Here is a 9647-nt window from a genome sequence, read left to right on the forward strand (position 1 = left end):
GCACCCTCCACCTTACAAAAACCTTTTCGCTTCTAAAGACACTAGCATGACTGATTGTCTGACTTTTGCTCAAGAGGAAAAAAGGCAAAGACAAAATGTTTTCAAAATCACTTCTCATTAATTGCCAGAGCAGCGGAAAGGAGCGATGGAAACCTTACTGGAGGCGTAATGACGCTCTGCACAGCTTCTTCCCAGTGCGCTGGCTACCCACATTGCTCCCAGGAGTGTACAGACTGGAGTCACCGGTTCCTGACTTCAGTCTGATCACTAATCATTGCTGAATACCGCTGCTGCCACCTGAACCTGAGTGTGGATCAGAGGTAGGATGCCAAACCATCCTAGAGCCTCTGTGTGGAGATACTGGCTTAGGATGCTGTCCTGGGAGCACACCAGCTGCTGTGGTCTTCCTATTAAAAAAAAAAAAATCTGGCCTTTGTATAATATATTCGTGTCATAGTTCCATGTTCAGAGGACTGCAAGGTGCTCTCTCTTTTACCAGCTTACTGCGTTTCTGAAGTCATTGCTCCTCACAAACCCTCGCCTCCAGCAAGCAGGCTGGCAGACTCACAATGACGTTAATAACAAGAGCGTTGAGTAAGAGGGGACAAAAGTGCCGGCCAAGGCTTATGGGTTTCGTTTGAGGCTCACTGTGGTCCTTTAATTTTTCATTCATTCCTTTTAGGAACTGCTTTGCTAATCACGTCCAGGTCGCCTCTGCTGATTACTATTATTACTACTTGGTAATTAGTGTTACTAATATGAACGGAAGTAGCTGGCCTGGATGTTAGAAGTTCCTGAAACTTAAGAGAATGGCCCCCCTTGTCACTTATAAAATGCTTCTTTTCTTGTCTTCTAATAAAATCAAGGAGCAAACCTTCATATTCATTCATTTATTATCTTGTCTTATACTCACTCGGTAAATGCATTTAAAACCATGTACCATTCAGAAATGTTTCCAAGGAACTGTTCAAAATGGTCTACACCTAAAGCCATGTTAAAATAATGTTTGCACTTGAATAATGGCGTTTTGGTCTATTAGAGATACAAAGGCAGAATTCACATCTCCAGTTCCGTTCAGCAGAGACTCTGAGAAGTTCCTCTGAATCTGGAGATGAACGGCGGTGATACCAGCCATGTACTTTTTCATCACTATTAAATCTACCTCTGTTCCTATAGCTACATTGTAAAGACGAATGCCTGGCGGTATTAGAGATAAAAAGCTCACTTCAAAAGAAATGACTACACCTGTCTTACAATAAAGGAAATCTTTTGAAATTTCAGAAGCAGCTGCTGCTGAGGGTTTTTTTTTTTCTTTTTTCCCAAAGGATTTCCAATGTGGATATCACACACATTCTCTAGACAGAATGAAATTGATCAAACAGCTTCTAGTGGCTAGCAATAAAAATTCTCTTGTGGTGTCCTTAATCTGGAACTGCTTATGGACTTATTAAATACTGATTCAGACATCATTTGTAATATGTGTCAATAAATATTTACCAAATAAGCACATGTTATGGGACAGACATTGTACTAGGCTCTGGGGACATAGTTCCAAGTAAAATAAATATTCACTGTGCCTTCACAGGATCTGAAATTCTATGGGTTGTAAGCATAACTTGCTTTTCACTTTTGCTCCCATAAAAATAACCTCAGAATTTTTTTTTTTTTTTATAGTACAGAAAGCCAAGCTATCAGGCAACTCTGAAAGTAACTCATCACTTACTTAGATATTTTCAGTCTGTGTTCTCCACATTGGAGACATTACTTTTGGCTTTCCATGTTGTTTTAGTGTATATGAAATACATAAACTAATGGATTTTTATGGCACATTCATACGTGCATATAATATACTTGGATCATATTCATTCCCATTACCATAACTTCTCACCTCTAACCCCCTCCCCTCTTTTCTCCTTGGTCCTCCTTCTGCATCCATTATCTTTGTTTCACACTAGATTTCACATATGAGAAAAGGTATCGGATGCTTGTCTTCTTAATTCCAGCTTATTTTACTTAACATGCTGATCTCTAGTGCTATTCATTTTCCTCCAAATAACTTGCTTTTGCTCTTTTTTCTGGATGACTAGTACTCCATTTGGTATATGTACCACATTTTCTCTATCCATCAAGGGTGATTTCATGACTTGACTATTGGGAATAACTCTTGAGTAAATGTGGGTATGTAGGAATTTCTATCACATGTTAGCTTTGATTTTTCTTGGGGTGGGGTGGGGGGTAGATCCAGTAGAATAGCCGGATTCTACTGTAGTCTGATTTTCAGTTTGAGGACCTCAGCACTGATTTCCATGGTGACTGTACTAATTTACATTCCCACCAGCAACCTATAACTGTTTGTCCTCCCACCCCCAAGCTCCTCCTTCTTGCTAACACATGTTTCTTTCTTTGATGTTAATTATTCTGACCAGGGTGACTGGGAATCTCAATTTATTTTTGATTCACTTTTCCTTGATGGCTAAGGCCATTGAACCTTTGACCACCTGGGGACTCCATGGCAGTAGCAAGAAAATCCACACAGCAACAACTCTGGCTGTTCAACCAAAACAAAGCAAGCTTTATCATCCATACTCTGTTGAAGAGAAAAGGACATCAGCTTTAAAATGCAGTCCCCTTTACCTCCAACTCTGCTTCCCACTACATTCTCCTGTTAGCTGTCTCTTTGAATGTTGTTTGTTTCTTTTAAGTTTCAGGAGCTGTCTTGCTGTGTCCCAGCAAAGCCCTTCTTTTTACTACTTTGAAGAATCATATACCCTTGACCTAGAAAGTGAGACTGAACTTTGGATACACTTCGATTTTAAATAACTGAATAGAAGAAACATAAAAATCAATAAGGCCAAAAGTTTCTCACTAGAACTGATTAAAATTTAGTGGGGTTTTTTTGTTCTGTTTTGTTTTTTGGGTTTTTTGTTTGTTTGTTTGTTTGTTTTTTGCCGGAGCTGAGGACTGAACCCAGGGCTTTGCATTTGCTAGGCAAGCACTCTACCACTGAGCTAAATCCCCAACCCCCTAACTAAAGTTTAGATTTTTTTTTTTAAGAATAGGTAACAAAACAGAAAGTCCAAAGATAGTGATGGCAGAGGCCACAATGCAGACAGGAAAAGGAAGTAGTTTCATACATACCGCGAGAGGTCGGAGATGCCTGTCAGAGCCGAAGGGGTCTGCAGGCAATTCTGAAGGCTCGGCTCTCACCATCTCATTTCCATGAGCAGTCTGGAAGTGGCCATGATTGCTTAGATGGGAGTGCGCTTGAGCAAAGGGAATACAAGAAACTAATTTCAGAAAGATTAGAAATCAACATCCTCTCACAAAGCACATTTAAATCATTTGCCTATATGTCAGGATCACTCTGCTAGGATTTAACTTCTAGAGACTAGTATAAACACCAATAGAGATGGAAAAGGGTCAGTTTCCTATCAGGAAACTCATCTTATTCAATCTAATTATCTGAATTTGTCACCCCACTCTCTATAAGATGTTCAGCCACCAAAGAGAACTCAATTGAAGCCTGATTCTCAACTTTAATGCCCACAGAAACGGAAGTGGGGTGAGGATGACCAGATGCCCTTTGGCATCCTACCATATGCTGAATACACACTCTCCAGCAATGCTCATCCTGTCCTGAGCAGCTCTGGGAGTCCCAGATTCCAAGCTGGCATTCTGTCCATAGCTCTGGGGTCAAATCCCTTCACATTCCAAGGGAGTTTTGTGGTTGATGCATTTTCCTCCTCCTCTGTACAGATAAAGCACCTCTTAAGTGATGAGTTTCAAGGGAGCTGCCATTCCCTATGAATTACCCCTCTTAAGAGATTTGGTGACAGGGCTGAATTCTTACTAATAGGAGATTACTAAAGTGGGCTGCCTACTTTCTGCACCATGACAATAATCCAAAAAGATCCAGGAAGATAAACAGGCAATCATTCCCTGTTTCAAATATTCAACATGACATGATACCAGGGTAGCAGAGACTCTGGCTTCTGGCTGTTGGTGGGGATGCGTTCTGGGGATTTTGGAATGCTGGTTCCCAAGCCAAGGAGCACAACAACTCAGGAATGTGGTGGCTGTTTTTAGTGGCTCACATATTTAAGCATCAGGCCTGCTTGTCCCTATATCAACTCCACATCTGCTTTAGTTGCCTAACTTGGGAAATGATGGAATCCTGTGCATTTCTCTATTATCAGATTACAGTGGTTCTCTTTTTATAATACACAGATGAAACATTTCTCTAAAACAAATTGTTCATCTCTTACATGTCTAATGATTGCACTTCAATGACAGAAGCTGTTTCATTCATTGTCTTGGTTATTCAATAACTATGTATTAAAATGCATGGACGAAGTATTAAAGATGAGCTCTCTGGAGCTAGAAAAGGCATCACAAGGTGGTCAAAAGATGCTTACTATTTTAAACTTCTACAAAAAATATTTAAATCCCACAATATCTTGGAAAATTGCCCTGCAAATGAATTCCACAAAATTGACTTTTTCAAGTGTTCCAGGCTGGGTCAGCAAGATGGCTCAGCAGGTAAAGGCTCTTGCTGCCAAGCCTGATGACCTGAGTTCAGCTCCAGAACCACAGAAGAGGACTGACTCCCATAAGTTATCCTCTGACTTCCATATACACACTGTGGCACAAATATACACGTACACACACACACACACAAAATAAATGTAACATGACAAAAAAAACCTGCCAAATACCCCTAAACTGTTCTCTTTTCAAGAGAGAGTAGAAAGGGAAGCAGAGACAGGCAGACAGGAGCAAACCTGGGGCCATAACATCGAATGCAGCCTCATCAGAAAGGTGATTAGGAAGTCTTATTCTCACCCACATGACTCATCTTCCATTTTTTCTGTCTTTAAGCCTTTCTCAGCATCTCCACGCTTTTGGCTGTGTTCACAGCCCCCAACAGAGTAGGTAGGGTTGGGAAAATACAAATCCCACCACCAAGGAAGACACCGCTGTCAGCCCAGCTAAAGCCAGATCTCCCCCCACACATACCTCATCAGCGGTGGCAGGGTTAGGTGGTATGATGACAACTTGGCATTGCTAGCTACAAATGGGTGGGCTCCTTCTTAGAGAACACGTGGCCGCAGACACCAGACAGAAGCATTCATGTGTGAATTTTCCTGAAAAGAAGGGTGAGGATGCACCCTTTTAATGAAATGTTCTGTTTACCTTGGCAGGGACATCTGGATGGCCAGAATTCCTTGCTTGAGATTCAATAAAGGATAAATCAAACATCAGAGCCAAGGGCATGAGGGGCCCTGAACTACCAGGAACAGTGGAAGGAGCTGAAACTGCTCAGGAAGAGCTGGAAATACCTCTAGAAGAACAGCCATTGCATCTGCTCCCTCCTTTCGGTCGCCTGCTGGGAAATCACGGATAGAACCAGGTCAGGTACAGAGCAGTGGAAAGGCAGGATGGCCATGTGATCACAATTGTGGAAATTGAGTGTTATTAGATGGTGTGTATTTAGACTCTTGGAAGTTCTCCAGTGCTGGCATCCTACAATTTTTCTGATCAGTTATGTTAATGAGTCTTCTGTTGTTACACAAAATACTTGAAGTGATTAACCTATAAGGAAGACAGGTTTATCTTTGGTTCGTTTTTAGAGATCTCAAGTCACAGGGGCCTAGCTCCATTACTGTGGGCTCATGAAAGGACAGAGTACCACATTGGAGGGTACCTTGTGGAACAGAAACACTCATCTTAGAGCCTTCAGGAAGCAAATAAAAAAGAAACAGGAAAGTAGCTTGGGACCTGATATACTTTTCCAAGGCAAATAAATGTCTGTGACCTACTTGACTTTCTCTAATGAGATCCCATCTCTTCAAGTTTCTGCCACCTCCTCACAGCACCACAGTGGTAACCAAGTCTTTAGCACATGGCCTCCAAAGAACGTTTAAAATGCAAAGCTTAACATCAGTCAAGTCTCATAGAGAACCCAGACCAAAGAATCTTTAGACAATGGGCTCTCAAGATAAGCTTTCAGCAGTAAGAGGCAGGGAACTTAGGCACTGCAACCTCATTCAACATGGCTGAAACTTACCACCATGAACCAAATGTGCCTGGGAAATGTTCCCAGATATTCTGAAGATACGAGGCTTCACTGTCAAATAAAAGGCTAGCAAAACAGGATTCTTTGCTGCATAATAATTTAATATATTAATAAGCTTTTAAAGTTCATGCTTATTATAAATTGCCAACATACACATTTTATGCATAGTATTTCTCAAATTGATCTGTAAGGACTGAATGATGTCACAGAGTATATTCGGTTCTGTAAAACCACAGCTTGGGGAATCATTAGTATGCCTTCTTAGGATCTTACATCCTTTTGAAAAACCAAACAAAAAATATTGAACATGATCCCTACTACCAATGAAAATTGATTGTACAAGAACAAAAATCAAATTTTGCACACAAGTTCTGGGGGCTAGGGAGTTGTCACAGACTCAAGAACAGATCTGTGGGTTTTCTTGGACTCCAGGCAATAAACTTTTACACTAGATGATTGTGGTGGTTTGAAAGAAAATGGCCCCCAAAGGGAGAAGCACTATTAAGAGGTGTGGTCTTTTTAGAAGAAGTGTGTCACTGTAGGGGTGAGCTTAGAGGTCTCTTTTGCGTAAGCTTTCCTCAGTGTGACATCAATCAACTTCCTGTTGCCAGCAAGATGTAGGACACTCAGCTATTTCCAGTACCATGTCTGCCATGCTCCCTACCAGGATGATAATGGACTGAACCTCTGAGCTGTTAGCAAGCCACCAATAATTAAATGTTGTCCTTTATAAGAGTTGCTGTGGTCATGGTGTCTCTTCACAGCAATAAAAACTAATAAAATGCTATAAATTTCTACATAACTTTCTCTTCATTCTTATATGCCTTCAGTGTCCGAAATGGATTCACAAGTCTTCTTGATCACAATGCTTGTGTGAGCAGTACTTAGTTCTCTCTACATGCAACAGTTGGAATATAAGATGAACATTTCGTTCCCATCTGGTGGTGCTTTTTTGCTAAGTTCTGAAACCTTGGGGGTGGGGCTAGCTGGAGGAAATGCATCATTGGGGGGCTGGTCTTGAGGTTTCTAGTTTTTTTTTCTAGTTTCTCTCTTTGCTTCCTGATTCATCTAGTTGTGGGCAATCTCCCACCCTCACACCTTCTCTGTCATGATTCTCCATCATGATGGACCACATCCCCTTCAGTGTGTGCCAAGAATAAATCCTCTTGAGTTGCTTGTTTTACATGTTCTATCATAGCAGTAGGAATGTGATTAGTACAGGAAGGTATTCCTTAGACTGGCCTTTCAGTCGCCCCAAACTGAAAGAAGACTCTAGATGCCTTTGGGCATCTCCCAGTTTATCTTTCCTTGCCTGAATTCTCATCAAAAGTCTTATTTAATGTGGTCCATAAAGACATACTTGAAACAATCCCATAATACTCTCAAGAGAAATCCGAGTTTTCCTAACATGCAAATCCAAAGAGGATGCAGGACCCTCATCCTGCAAAGACCATTGATGAAGCCTCTCTCTAGGTCTGGGTAGGAGCCATACCTGTGAGCTATCTCAGTGAGTCAGATTCGGTTCCCTCCTCCCATGCAACCTTTCTCAAGGCCCAGGCCCAGCTCAGATCCTCATCCATACATACACCATCTTGCCTCCTAGTCTGAGGCCCCTCATTCAGTGCTACCCCTCCAGGCCCAGAAGAGAGTCAGCTCCGTGAGTGCTCTTGACCTAGGCTCAACTGTGAGCCATAGCCACATGCTTTCTTTCCGAATTTGACACACTTGAGTCTGTACTGCTCTCCAGGCCCAAGCCCAGCCAGAAGCCACGTTTGAGTTCTTTTTTTCAGAAAGTCTGCCTGGCCCCTTGCCTCATGTTGCCTTTCTTTAGACCAACTGGAAGCCACACCAGAGGACTTTCTTAGACTTCACCCAAGCAATCGCATGTAACCCTTAAGATCCCTGCATTACATGAATTATCAGTGTATCAGAATCATCCCAGTCTCTCCAGTCAATAATCAACACTGAGCATCTGAAGGCCATGGACCTGCTCACTCCTCCTGCCTGAACTGAAGTCATCCAAGCTCAGGCAAGAGAAAAGCAGAACCAAACTTTCATTCAACACAGGAGACTACAGTCTCATAGCTGACAGAGCCAGTGAACGAAATGCGCATGCCCAGGTCCCATCACAAAAACACAAATACCATGGAAGGCCATACCTGCAAAGACTGCCAGGCTTCAAGAAATGGTCTCCAGTAGGAATTACCTTGATGAAATTCAGGGCACGGAATGTAAAAGAACAATTATAAACATGATCAAAGAATTGAAGAAATTCAAAGAGGACATAAGCAAATACCTGAATGAATTAAAATGAACTAAGAAATAGAAGAGGTTCTTGTCCAATTAAGACATCCGCAACTGGGGTGTCAGTGCGAGTGGTCTCTTCCTGTGTGAACATGGTGCGGACCAAAGCAAACTACTTCCCAGGAGCCTACAGAAAATTGGTGGCTTCTCTAGCCCTAGGAAGGTGCTTGGCTCCTCCATCTTTGTCACCAATTCTTCATCGTGTTCATCGAGAAAAGCTGAAAATAAGTATGCAGGAGGGAATCCAGTTTGTGTGCGCCCAACTCAGAATCATTGGAGAATTCTTCAGGCTGTCCCCTAGAGATTCTGAGAAAGAGAACCAGGTTCCTGAAGAAGCAGGATACAGTGGCTTAGGAACAGCAAAGAGAAAAAGCTCGTCCTTTGCAACCTGATCACACAGATGACAAAAATGAATAGAACTCACTCGTCTGAATAATGCCTTCAGTTTACTTAGGTATTCTGGGATGTAAATTTGGGTAGACGTGTTTGTTCAATTGGCTTGTTGAATAGGCATTCAGTTAAGCGGAGGGTGAGGGGGGGGTGGGGCACTAAAATTTCACCATTCAAAAGCAACTGGCTATAAAAAGGAAGAATTTTTATAATTTGTAAATTATAATTGCATACTTGAATTTATGTCATATGTTGTTTCTTTTACCTATTAGGCATCTTGTTAAAATAAACATTGTGTGGTGTTCTAAAAAAAAGAAGAAAAAGAAATAGAAGAAATAAACTCTTAACTGAATTCTTAGAAAACACAAATGAATGACAGGATGAAATTACAAAGACAGCACAGGATTTGAAAACAGAATTCAATAAAGAGATAGAAACACTGAAGAAAACTCAAGTTGAAAAGAAGTTAGAAATGAAAAATTCTCAGACCTGTTTAGAAAAAACCTCAGGGAAAGCCTTACCAATGGGATAAATCAAGTAGAGGATGGAACTTCAAGACTCAAAGATAAAGTTCAACAATTGGCCAGTCAATGAAAGGAAATGATTAGTGTGTAAAAACACACCAAAGGAACGTGGAGGAACCTTGAGGTACTATGAAATACCAAATCTATGAATAATAGGCACAGGAGATTAAAAAGAACCCCAGGTCAGTGGCATAGATCAGACCTTCAAGAGGGTCACAGAAGAAAGCTTCCCAAATTAAGGAAAGATAGACCCATACAGACATGAGAAACACACAAAATGCCAAATAGACAAGACCAGAAAACAAATGATTCACAGTGTAGTGAATCACTAAACAAAGAAATGACATTGGAAG

General features: G+C 41.3%; 1 pseudogene; it reads left to right on the plus strand.

Moving 5' to 3' along the window:
* Nucleotides 1–8472: 8472 nt before the first annotated feature.
* Nucleotides 8473–8797, plus strand: LOC118590909 (annotated as a pseudogene).
* Nucleotides 8798–9647: the final 850 nt, after the last annotated feature.

Source organism: Onychomys torridus, chromosome 9, assembly GCF_903995425.1.
Source record: "Onychomys torridus chromosome 9, mOncTor1.1, whole genome shotgun sequence".
NCBI classification, from domain to species: Eukaryota; Metazoa; Chordata; class Mammalia; order Rodentia; family Cricetidae; genus Onychomys; species Onychomys torridus.